General features: G+C 31.4%; 1 long non-coding RNA gene across 1 annotated transcript; it reads right to left on the minus strand.

Annotated features, from left to right (window-relative positions):
• Positions 1-6,907: 6,907 nt before the first annotated feature.
• Positions 6,908-10,817, minus strand: LOC145610308 (uncharacterized). Its single transcript, XR_014106266.1, has 2 exons — positions 9,970-10,817; positions 6,908-7,386 (listed from the first exon to the last, which is right to left on the minus strand). It is a non-coding gene; the product is annotated as an uncharacterized LOC145610308 (long non-coding RNA).
• Positions 10,818-12,948: the final 2,131 nt, after the last annotated feature.

Consider the following 12,948-nt stretch of genomic DNA (forward strand, 5'->3'; position numbering starts at 1 on the left):
ATAGACTCCATGTTTGAAAATCATGTTCGAAACTTGATTAATTTGCATGAAGGATGAAAGATCCATCAATTGCAAATAAGTTTTCAAGGAGAAAACTAACAAATGTGTAAATGTATATGCATACATAGCTAGATTGGTTGAAAAGGATATAATTAATTTCAAGGAGTTGATTTTAATAAAAACCTATTCACCAATCGGAATGCTTAAGTCTTTTCGTGATTGATCTAGCAAAATTGCACATATGAAATATGGCAAAATAGATACCAAAACCGCCTTCCCAAAATAGGATCTTGGAAGTGACTATGGAATAGTCTAAGGGTTTTGAAAATCTAAATAATGCTAGATTTGAAAGCAAGCACATGGAATCCGTCATGGGATTAAAGGAAGCATTGCATGAAGGAATTGGAACGTGTTTTCTCATAAAGTTAATAAGAGGATTGACTTATGGAGAAACATAGAAATTCTGATGAACAAGAAGTTTAGTGGGAGCAAAAGTAAAGGTCCAACGAGAAGTTTACAAACTCTATTGTGAAATAACTATCAAATGCTAAATGCTTAGATTTGAAAGTATTTTCGACAATGGTCCAAGCTAAAGACGATACTTAGTAAATGTTGGGAATTAAGTTCTATGGTATAGACTTAATTAAATGTTTAAATGAGTAAAGGAATTTACCATGTTAAACATGAAGGACTTTGAAAGGCTTTCGACCCATATATGTATGAAGCTAAGTAAATGTTTGAACTAAGTATAAGCTAGGCTAAATACTAAGTCAACCAAGAAAGACTCTATTAAGAGACTTTCAACCATATCACATAGCGAACATTTTGGCAAGACTCACTGTAACTGAATGAGCTAAATGTCACATGGATGGAATAGAATTGAGAATCATTCTAGAATTAAATCCATCATGAAAGCTATGATATGGAATCGTCAGACGACTTACTTGCTTAGAGCATGTGAAGTACGTATATAATACCAGTCGACATTAATCTAAGTATTAGATCATTAGATTATAGTCAAGAACATCCATAGCACTTAAATAAGTAGTTGGATGAGCTCTTGACGCATGGAAACAAATACAACTTGAGTTTTGATGTTGCAAGCACAAACCTTAACAAGGATTAGATCCTTAGCAAGGAAGCCATTTATAAGCACGAGGCAAGAAGTGTCGTGGCTTGAGAATGGTAACATGGATATGCATCCATGTATAATGTGCGGAAATTTAAGATAAATTTCCATGATCGTAAGTGATTTGAGTATTCCAAATCATTGTGAGTCGTTTGGAGTGAAATCCATGCAAGACATCATCGGAGAGTCTACTAAAACATATGTTGAGAATATTGTTGCCTTAAAGGCAATAATAAGATAGATGTTAAATGGAAAAGTTCGTTGTTGAACATTGATGATTGTAGGTTGTCAAGTAGAAGGTCTCAAATCATGAAAATGAGTGGGAGCCATTGCTTGGACAATAAATCCTGAATCACATGTAATCCATTAACACTCTCAAAATTTTATCATCTTATTATGGAAATGGTGGATAATGAAGATGCTAAGGTTTGCAAAGTAATTATAACTAAACTTATGCAATAAGTGAACGACAACATTCATAATTGCATGAAAGAAATCAAGCATATCAAATATGAGTGTGATTTCTATGAATGTTTTATGAAGAGTACTACTCTTAAAACATTTGGGAAAAACCATTTATCATAAGATGAAACATTGTGAAGTTTCATAGTGGAAATAAAATATTTCTAAATATTCCACAAAACTATTTAATTGTGGTTTAGAATTAAATAATGAGTCCATTCGATTTTAATAAATATTCAAAATAGGGTATCAAGTCAATGGCTTGGATAAAGAAACACCTATTATGTGAACATTGAATATTTTAATCGAAAATTATACCTAATCAAGGTCATATTTTTTGTGGACGATTAATGACCATTAGAGATTAGTGTGTAGTATGATTTATAGCACCGTTTCTTGTGCTATGAGGATATAAATCATTTGCACATGTATTGGTTTAGAACCATACTGGATCGACCTATGAGAATACTTTAAGAGATTTAAAATCGTCATAAGTATTTTTCTCATTATTACTATCGGAACTCTTTTCCTGGACCATGAGTAGTGGGAGGTCTCTTGTTTGAGTACTAGTCCGCTTTGGTATCCGCCAAACGTCTGCCGTAACCGGGGATTATAACGACAGATATCGGGCGGCTAGGTCCTCTTAGTAAGAGAAGCTACATTACAAGACTGGAAATGTCCCCCTACTAACAATAGGGAACATGTCTTGTTGTTTACAAGGCCTCTCGAAGAGCGAGACTGTGAAAATGCATGGCCGTGCTCAGATGGATTTTAGAAATCATCTGCTTATTGATAGTCAAACTCGGATTTCGAGAAACACTTCTGGACGTAACAAAGATGACGAGTAATCTTACTCTGTAGTTCATGAAGAGACATAAGAAAGGGGCTATACACTAAATGCACACTTGTCCGGAAGGACAAGTGGGAGATTGAAAGGAATGGTGTCCTTCGAACAAGTGTATTATTCTGATGGCGGGTTTAGAATTATTAGAAAGCTAATATATTCAGTAAGGTCAAGTGATCGGAATGCCTGGGTGGAGGTCGCTTCCGATCAGTAATATTAATATAATTAATATTACAGCTTAATCTTGACTGAACCCTTCGGGTCACACCCAAGCAAAATATACGAACCGACTCGACGAATTAATTCGGAAGAAATTAATTCGTCGCCCGAGTGTTAAATATTTAGACAACGGAAATTCGAGCTTAGAGCGTCGAAACCGAGCGTCGGAAGTCGAGTCAAAAATAATAAAAAGACGAGACGACAAATTAGTAATAAATCAACAATGACCAAAATACCCCTAGCATCGGAATCCCGAGTGCTAGGGGATTAGCCGAGCTAGCAGCCCGCACCATGTGCGAGACATGCTAGAAAGGCGTGGCTAGCAGCCCGCACCATGTGCGAGGCATGCTAGCACAGCACGGCCAGCAGCCCGCAAGCAGTGCGTGGCGTGCTGGCGTGCGCTGCTGCTAGCAGCACGCACATGTGCGTGGCTAGCTAGCAACGCCCTCGGCATCAGCAGCCCGCACTGATGTGCGTAGGCGTGCTGGGCCGAGCTGGCAGCAGCTAGCAGCCCGCACGGTGCGAGGCTAGCTGGGCCGTGGGCCTAGGTCGGGTAGAAAGGGGAAGCTAGTAAGTATGCTTGCTTTTTGGTGTGGAAAAGTGTCACAAGGAGAAGAAGGAGTGGGGAGCAAGTATGGTCCCCTCCTCTCCAAGTGGTTCATACTCCTCTTTACATATGACTAGGACACTTGTTGATTTATTACTTGCTTATATATTTAATTTAATTTAGCTTTAAATTAATTTGTGGAATTTCATGAATCCCACATTGATGGGATAGAAATTCCCACTCATACTTTCCTCTATAAATACCAACCTTGGGATTTGGAGTAAAGTGCTTGAGTGGGAGTTAGAAAGAGCATTCCATATTTTGGAAAAACTCTTAAACTCCATTAACACTTGGGTTTTGGTCGGACCTTGCTAACTCCAAGGTAGCGTACCTAAAAAGTCGTGTTCGTCCTTTGTGGGTGGATACCGTTGGAGGCACGGCATTTGCGGTGCTCAAGGCTTTCAAGTAAGAGCCTGTTTTGAGAGGGCGAAGCTCGCTTCAAGGGTATGATTCGTTCTTCCTTTTCTTGTGTTTATTTATTTATGCTTTATGGTTTTATTAATTACGAGTGATTCCTTGGGTCGGGGTTGTTTCCGCGGTGAGTCGGACTCACCAAACCGCAACACATAAGGCTACCTGTCGATTATTATTATTATTATTATTATTATTATTATTATTATTATTATTATTATTATTATTATTATTATTATTATTATTATTATTATTATTATTATTATCAAATTTATAATTATTAATTTAATTATTATTATTATTATTATTATTATTATTATTATTAAGCAGGGCAGGACAGCGCAAGTAGAGGAGGTATGTTGTTATTCTATAGATAATTTTAATGTGTTTTAAAATATATTTTTATTAATATGTCAAACACTCAAACTTATGCACTTGCATGTTTTTAGTTAAACTAGTTTTTGGGCCCGGGTGATGCCCCGGGTTATTACATGAAACTAACTAATCATTAATATACATTGTAATTTATGATTTTATTTTCTTGTAATTAAATTTGTTATTCATATTGTCATTTGTTACACATTAATATTTTGTATTCAAAAGATTACATAAAGAATCACATAGCTTGGTGGTAAGATATTTAGTTCTTGAATTATAAGTTGAGAGATCAAATCTTGTGGAGAATTTTTTTTTATAATTATTATGAGTGCATGACATGTAATGAAAATCAATGGAAAAAAGAGCCACGTGGCGTTATGAGTACTTGAATGGATGACGTGGCGTAGTGAGAGGAGTTTAGTGGACGTTGTTAGAAATGTCTTTTAATATATTAGTATTAGTTCTTGAATTATAAGTTGAGAGATCAAATCTTGTGGAGAATTTTTTTTTATAATTATTATGAGTGCATGACATGTAATGAAAATCAATGGAAAAAAGAGCCATGTGGCGTTATGAGTACTTGAATGGATGACGTGGCGTAGTGAGAGGAGTTTAGTAGACGTTGTTAGAAATGTCTTTTAATATATTAGTATAGATTGTTGGGAATATTAAAGAATAAAGTAGCAAGATTTAAAACCAACACATTTTGCCGTGTTAAAAAAAAAATAAAAAAAATATAGTTGACATAGAAATTTATTGGTTAGAAGAGGCTGCTTTTCTTACAAAAAATTGATTCTGTTTTGGATGGGTGTAAGTTTTCATCTAGCATCCTTGTCAATTTTGTTTTCTTGCTAATAGTTTATTGGGCTCGTCTAACTTTAAAATTCAATTTTACTAGATTCTACAACACTCTTTTTAAGTCGTACAAACGAAGAAATCGACTAATTTTCACCACAGCAATTACTTTCTCACCATGGCCACACAACTTTCCTATATCTTGACATTATTAAGTTTCATTGTTAGAAGTACACAAATGAAGAAGTTTGTAAATACCCCACATAGCGTGTAGAGAGATTAATCCAAGCATGCAAATGTTGTAATTAAAAATAAATATACAGGATTAAACAATATATATGATGTAACGTACATTCCCCAAATTATATTATGAAGTTCAACATATCTTGTATGCAACTTATAACATGGGATTAATTAAGCTAACTCATATTTCATTATCGTTACCTTAAATCACATGAAATTACTCCTTTGCAAATTTGACTTTTTATTTAGGCGTCAATTAAAGACTTTGGTGTGCTTTAATATTCAGGTGAATATATCGGCTTGCACACAAATGACAAATTAGTCTAGGCATATGTGCGTTCTTGCACGCACCAAGATGTATGGCATGAACTAATGGACTATATCCAGCGTGAAATATTTCACTTGTAAGGTATCGGTGGATGAGATTAACTTGATCTTTGTGTCACACTGACATATGGTCATTTACCTTACCATTTGCGTGTAAAGATTTCATAGGAGAGATTTTTTTTTTTTAAAAAAAAGGAATTCCCTAGCTCCTTTGAAGTTACTTCTAAAGCAAACAGCCAAGAAATGAACAATTTTAGGGTCCTATATAATGCTAATAGTGGTTAAAAAAATCGCTGTCAATATTACTTGAAGAAGAGGGAACAACTAAATCAGGAAACGATATAGTTGTACTATGGCTTAATACTCCTGCCCCCTTGGCTTATGGCAACCATGACAATGTCCAATTTATACAATTTATTCATCATTTTCTTTCATGCAATGATTTTAGTAGTAACTCTTTATACAAATAGTAAGGAAATTAATAGAGTATGAAAAGAGTTTTTGAATATGAGAGCGAGGTAAACTAGTAATTTCCCAATTACTAAAATCAAATTTATTTTCTCCGATTTTGATTCAAATGGTCCCAAATTAAAATTACGTGGATAATATTTTTACAAGATTTGATTTTGACACTTCAATCAATAAATACTAGTAATATTGTTTGATACTCATTTAAACAAAATATCAATTGTCTTTTGAATATATATATGATTAAAGCATTGAACCCAAATCGATCATGACTTAAGTTGAATATGATAGATATGACTCGAGCAGTCAAGCCAGTACAACTAGTATCTGATTTGACAATCCGTTTGCTACCTCCAACAGGAATACTAAATTTTCTTGTCCTATAAAATGAAGAAAACGTATCGATTTGATTGAATTGTTGAAGCTAAGGTTGTGGAAAAACTGGTAAAACTTAACTCATTCGGAGAGCAACATCGATCTTGTCATATGTATATAGGGATTGTATGCATGTAACAAAATTGATTGTTGACGCAAGTCACTTGAATATGTCATTTCAACAAGCAAGTGTTGTAGATAAGTTTTTGGAATACCAAATCCTGTTTGAGTACTGCTTCTTATTCATATTCATATTCACACATCATAAACTATGAAGGTTCATGTAGCTTAGACCAAAAAACCTAAGAATTTTCTGTTGATATTGCTATTGTTGTTGTTGTTGTCGTCACCATCCACAATATATCGTTCAAATAATCAAACTTTTATTGATTGAAAAAGAGATAATATTGCTAATTATTTTGTACACAGTTGAAAAACAGAAAAAGTTTGACAATAAAATTTGTCTTATATGTAATTGCCATGCACAAATGCACTATTTAGGAGCATATTCAATTATTAACCATTTAACTATATTAATAGAATATTTACATATTACATCAAATGAAGTAAGAGATTTCTTAGGTGAACTGAATTGATCTTGGTTACTTAAGTAATAAGATATTAAAAAGGTAAATACACACTTCATATATATACCTCATCCACTTTTCTAATTGCAACAGTTTGACATGACAAGCTTGCTGATATACAACTTTAATAATAAAAAATCTCTAATATCTCTAATTTTGAATTAGTATAAATTATTTATATGGTGAAACATATATTGTGAATAGATTTAGGAGAGTTAAGATATTTAGGAATATTATGGTTATATATTCCTATTGTCTATTTATATTGTATAAGTAACACCTACAAATAACCCCTGTCAAAACCAGTAATACCCATACAAGTAACCCCAGAATACAAGTAACACCTACAAGTAAACCCTGACAAACCCAGTAACACCATACAAGTAACCCCTGCCACACCATGTGGTCAGCCGCATACAAAAATTTGTGCATTACAATATACACCATCCAACACATAAAACATATCGGCCAACAAGTAAAATATATCAGTCAAGCCGCCTGTACCAAATTTGTGTGCGGCCGTCCACAACCAATACCTTCTCTAGAATAAAATGTACATATGGTTAATCATCACAATTTACAATTAGTTATTAGTTTATTATTACACTAGTTATCTTAAATTTGTTACATTATCAATCAATCCACCGTATATAGTATGTACTTAAGTAATCAATGTACGTAACTATGATTTAATTTATGATGGTTAAATAGGGTTGGACACACACAAGATTATAATAGTATGTTGTACTTGAGTACATCAAAAGTCTTTCATAAGCCATTCATAACTAGTTACAAATTAATAAACATGTACATAATGAATATGAAAGAACGTCATTTAAAACTAGGGGACATATCTATGATGACAAAGTACAAATCAAATATACCAGTATATTTTTATTTTTATTTTGAATAGAAATATACCAGTATATTGTAACAAAGGAATTTGACAATTAATTGAATGCATTTATAAACAATGAAATTAATTTCAAATATCCAAATAACTTTAAATAAGCAAGTGATACCGAGTAATAGATGTTGAAAATTTTAGGTCTAGCTAGAGAATAGAAAATGGGGTCATCTTAAAAAAGTAAATAAGTAAATGCAAACACAAGAAATTGTCAAAAACTAAAAACACCACAATTATTTTTGGTGTGGCTTAATAATAAACCAAACCATGTCAACTAAGGTAAAGCCTGTTTTGTGTCAATTTGTCCAAAGATATCAAAATATCGTATATGTTGTTTTGTGTGTAGCAGTGTAGGACACACATATATATTCAAGCTTTATTTGTACCACAAGCGTCGGTGTTATACACCATGTCCATTACGGGTACGACAATTGAATGGTATATAGTATATACTTGTTCTAGTATATGTTTATTTTGTAGATTATCCACTATTAAAATAAGTAATTATACTATATTAATTAAAGATTCAATGTACGATAGTATATAAATTTTGTGGTTTTTTTTAGAAACTACCTAATAAAATCTAAATTTTGTGAAAATTTACCTAATATAAAAAATATTATAATAAACTACCTAATAAAAGGTAAAATATTGTAAGATACTACATTTGGTCGAATTTCCATCGTTAACCTAATTTTACGATGCTGACCACTTCAAAACACCCTCAAAACCAGTTAAACCATCGTGGTGGTTGGTTTTCAAGGTGTTAAGGTTATTTTTGAGTTGGTTGGAGGATATTCCGAGTTGATGAGGTTATTTTCGTGCTTTGAAATAGTAGTTTTTGGGGTTAGAAGTGGTGGTTTTGGGGTTGGAGGGTGGTTTCGGTGTGGTGGAGGCTATTTCAAGTAGGTTATGTGAGTTTTGGGGATGAACTAATCTGGACCCTCACTCCTTTGGCTATATCAAAACCAATTCTAACTATGACGTGTGTTGCTGTTCGAGCCCCGATATCCTGAGCCTGAGAGAACTTTTGTGCTCGTTGATGCATTTATTATTATTAGTATCATTATTATTATGAATATTATCTTATTACACCTAATAGGAAACAGAAATGGAAGAAGTTGTGTATCATTTCCATTTTTTCATTGAATGAGATATGTCCATCAATTATTCTCATAACCAATAAATATTTCATCCTTGATCGATTGATCAACAAAACTTCACTTTTTTTCACCACATCATATAAAACATTGAAGTATTGAACTATATGTACCCACATACCTTTTTTTTTTTTTTTTAAATTCACCTTTAATCAACAAAACCAAACTCTCTTTTACCACATAATTAATAATATAACGTTAAACTATACCCACTTTATAATTCATTTTTAATCAACAATATTACACTTTCTTTCATTACATAATAAAGAATTTTATAAATCAACTAACTATACCTTTTAACTTTAAAAAAAATATTAATTTTACTAACCTTTAACCAAGAAAAACTCAAATCAAATACTCTTCTAAAATATCAATATCCACTGTTGATCTGAATATTTATTTTATAAATATATATATTAAAAACAATTAATGTCATAATATTTAATCTTAATGTATACAGGCATGTTACAATAATGGAGTATTACGCTTATTCTCCACAAACTTGCAAATATTACTATATAGTTTGAGCATAAAATTACACAAGAAAACTAGAAAAGATGACAAAGATAAAGATGAAATTAAAGAGGCAAATTTAATTAGCAGAATATATAAATAAAAATTATAAATGTAAGTACTATACTTCTATATGACTTGATTTCCTAAAAATTGAAATGGTTGCCAAGTTATACCTTTATTCATACAGAAATATAGAATGGAGGGGAAAGGAATCTTAGGTTGAAACAATTAGTTTTTATTTTATTTTCAGCAGAAAGTGACCCAACAATGTTGCTTTTTCAAAATTATTAAAATTCACATGCTCAAAAATTAGATATATATCCACCAAGTTTATTTCACGCCCATCATGTTGATATGGCAAATATTTTTAGTGATTAAAGTTGTATGGCAAATGTCATTTCTGATTAGGAAAATGGTATTTCATATACTTATGACTTAAATAGTTGAATGCATGTGATTTCAATATAATTTAGCATTAATGTATATGTTCTATACCAACAAAAAAAAATAAAAGAGGTAGATAAGATATAGATAAACAAACCTGAAATCATCAATGAACCTTGAGAAGATCAAGTGTTTGCATTATCTCTATTTTGTGATAAGATTAATTGAGGAATTGAAGTGTGACGAGCAAATTAAACTAGGTCAGGTGGGCATGATGGGGAAGACGGGCACATGAAAGGACCAACTCACTTCAACTAATTATAAGTTGATTAATCGAACTTTAGTAGGAAGATTTTTCTTGTTCTATAAAATGTGACACATATATTTGTATGTATCTGTGTTTGTATATCTATATCGACATATTGATTCATATACGCATACAAGCATATATGTATCAAATCGCATGAGTTAGTAATGCACGTGCCCTGCTTCTCCATCTTGCTCAACACCATGACCTTTTTCTTTAAACCTTTCATCACCATACCATGTAAAGTCTTCCATATTTGATTAAGAGAAAGAAGAGAGTAGAGAGAAAAGTGAAGGAAGCTAAGAAAAAAAATCAAAGAGAAGAGAAACTAAATATTGAGACACTAATTTGTTGTTTTGATGTGTTAGTGACCCAATTTATAGCAAAAGAAAGAGGAAAAAAGTGAAGGAATTTGTGTATTTTGAGGGTGAATAGACAAATATAGGGAAATGAAAAAAAAGGTGATGGAAGTGCATATTTTGGTGATGAAGTGGGGTAATATAATATGTGAAATAAATAGCATCCCCCACAATTTTGGGTATTTAAAAAAAAAAAAAAATTCCACCCCACCAAACATCTTGTTACAACTCAATTCTCACAACTAGAAAGGTCCCATCTAAAAACTAGATCGATCAATAACATATAGAAGTCTCTATATACATGTTTGATGTTTCTATAATTTATTGTTGGTTGTAAAGAACCCCACTTAAATAGTATTGGAATTGTATATTTGAGTTACCTAACATATATTTGTAAGGTGGCTTTGATTGATTGTGAAGGTAATGTGAAATTTGCAAAATAGCCTTACCTAAGTACATGTGTAAAAGGGGAGGAAATGAAAGTAAAAAAGAAGGGAGCTCTATAACTCAAGGCAATAATCTATATTCAACAAGAGATAGAGATTAACATATGTCTTAAGATAATTGAGATTTGATTTAATACTATAGGCCATGCAATTAGATGCGAAAGATAGGCAATAATTAAGATTGATTGTGGTTAGGTTAATTCGCTTTAGGTCGTACTTGGATGATTAGTCATTATTATATCCAATTTTAAGTTTATTGAATTTATGTCGATTCATATATAAGTATTTTAAACCATTGAAAAGTGAAATTTTATTCGGTTTGTTGCTAAAATTTTAAAAGAATCTATGAGAATAAATGGCTCAACATAAAGACATAAACAATATATGGATTCAGTATCAAACAAATTCGATTATCTCGTCTTATCACCCTATATCCTACAGTGCTGAATTAATCGCCTATATAACTGTCTCCCTATTTTAACTTTAATGATATAAAGACCCGTATTTAAATACTGACAACACAATTATCAGCTTACACTGTTGTACCAAAAATGAATGTTTCATAGACTTGTCTTTGTATGTTTGACCAATTTTATTGCATTCCTACTTAAGTCAACTTTGACAATGATTTTCATGTTTTAAGCCCACAAACTTTGTAGAGTTGTTACTAATGCAAACCATTAGATAGATATAGCCCTTCATCAAAATCTCTATCTCCCACCAATATTAAATAGTTGTAATTTTTTTTATTTTTTATTTTTTATTTTAATTTTCAACTCTAAGAATGTTAATTGGATTTAGGGTACACTTTATACTATTTCTAATGTGATATGATTAATTTGAAGATAAGTGTATACTATGTACTTTTTAATAATTTACTTAGTGTTAAAAAATGTACTTTTGATCTACATTTTTTGGGGGGACAATTTTGGAGATTAAAATTTCGTTGCATTTTTCCCATTTATAAACCTAGGAAACAAGTAAAGAGAATTCAAAAGAAATTACTAATGAAAAGAAAAAAACTAAAAGTTGGAAAAAATAATTTTTTTCAATATTAAATAAATGAAAGACTTGATATGGTACAAAACTAGTTATGTGGTTTAAACCATTATATAGGTTTTTTGTTGAGTTGGTGTTTTGACATGCTATCAAGAGCCAAATTGAGTGTCATGAAACCAATCTTAGCTTTTAGTTGTATTATTTATTTGCAATTTTTTTGGGTTTAAAACCAAGATTAATCAATCATAAATTCATAACATATAAGTTTTTTTGTCTAAAACCTTTTGATCCAAATATATAATTTGTTCTACAATATCGATGAAACATCCAATGCAATATACCTTTAATTTGTAGCATCACAATCAATAAAAAAAAAATGCCAAATATCATTTACTTTATACATACACTGCACATTAATTTAATTACTATGCCATCGAAACTTTAATTTATCTAAACTTTCTTTGTACCATATGTAAAAATTGTTAAAACGAAACACGAGAGTGTTCTTTAGGGTGACTTGGAGATATTCTTTTTCAATATATTTCATGTTTATATTTGATTAAAATTGGATCAAATCTGTTCATCTTTTCAATTGCCTATAGATGCATATCCTTCAACGAAATGTCACTAACAATAATTTGAAGAATGAAGATTAATTGATGAGGTAGTAGTCAAATTTGAATTAATAGGGGAAAGCTATTTGTGTTTTTACATCATCCACTTATTAAAAAATATAGTAGGGTAGGAGAAATTTTTCATTATTACACGTATTATTATTATTATTATATACTAGTATATATATATTTTTTTCTGTTATTGTTTTTCTTTGCTGTCAACGTCACATATTTACTAAGTTGATGTCTTGACATCAGCAACTTGGAGTGCAATTTTTATGCAATCCATCACTTAAGTAGGGATGATTGTGTTTAATAAACCCAATCAATATTAATCAATTAAGATTCCACTTTTTATTTTATTTTATTATTTATTTATTTTTATATATATCTAAGGAAAGGTAAACAAGA

The sequence above is a fragment of the Chenopodium album genome, chromosome 3, assembly GCF_948465745.1.
Source record: "Chenopodium album chromosome 3, dcCheAlbu1.1, whole genome shotgun sequence".
NCBI lineage: Eukaryota > Viridiplantae > Streptophyta > Magnoliopsida > Caryophyllales > Amaranthaceae > Chenopodium > Chenopodium album.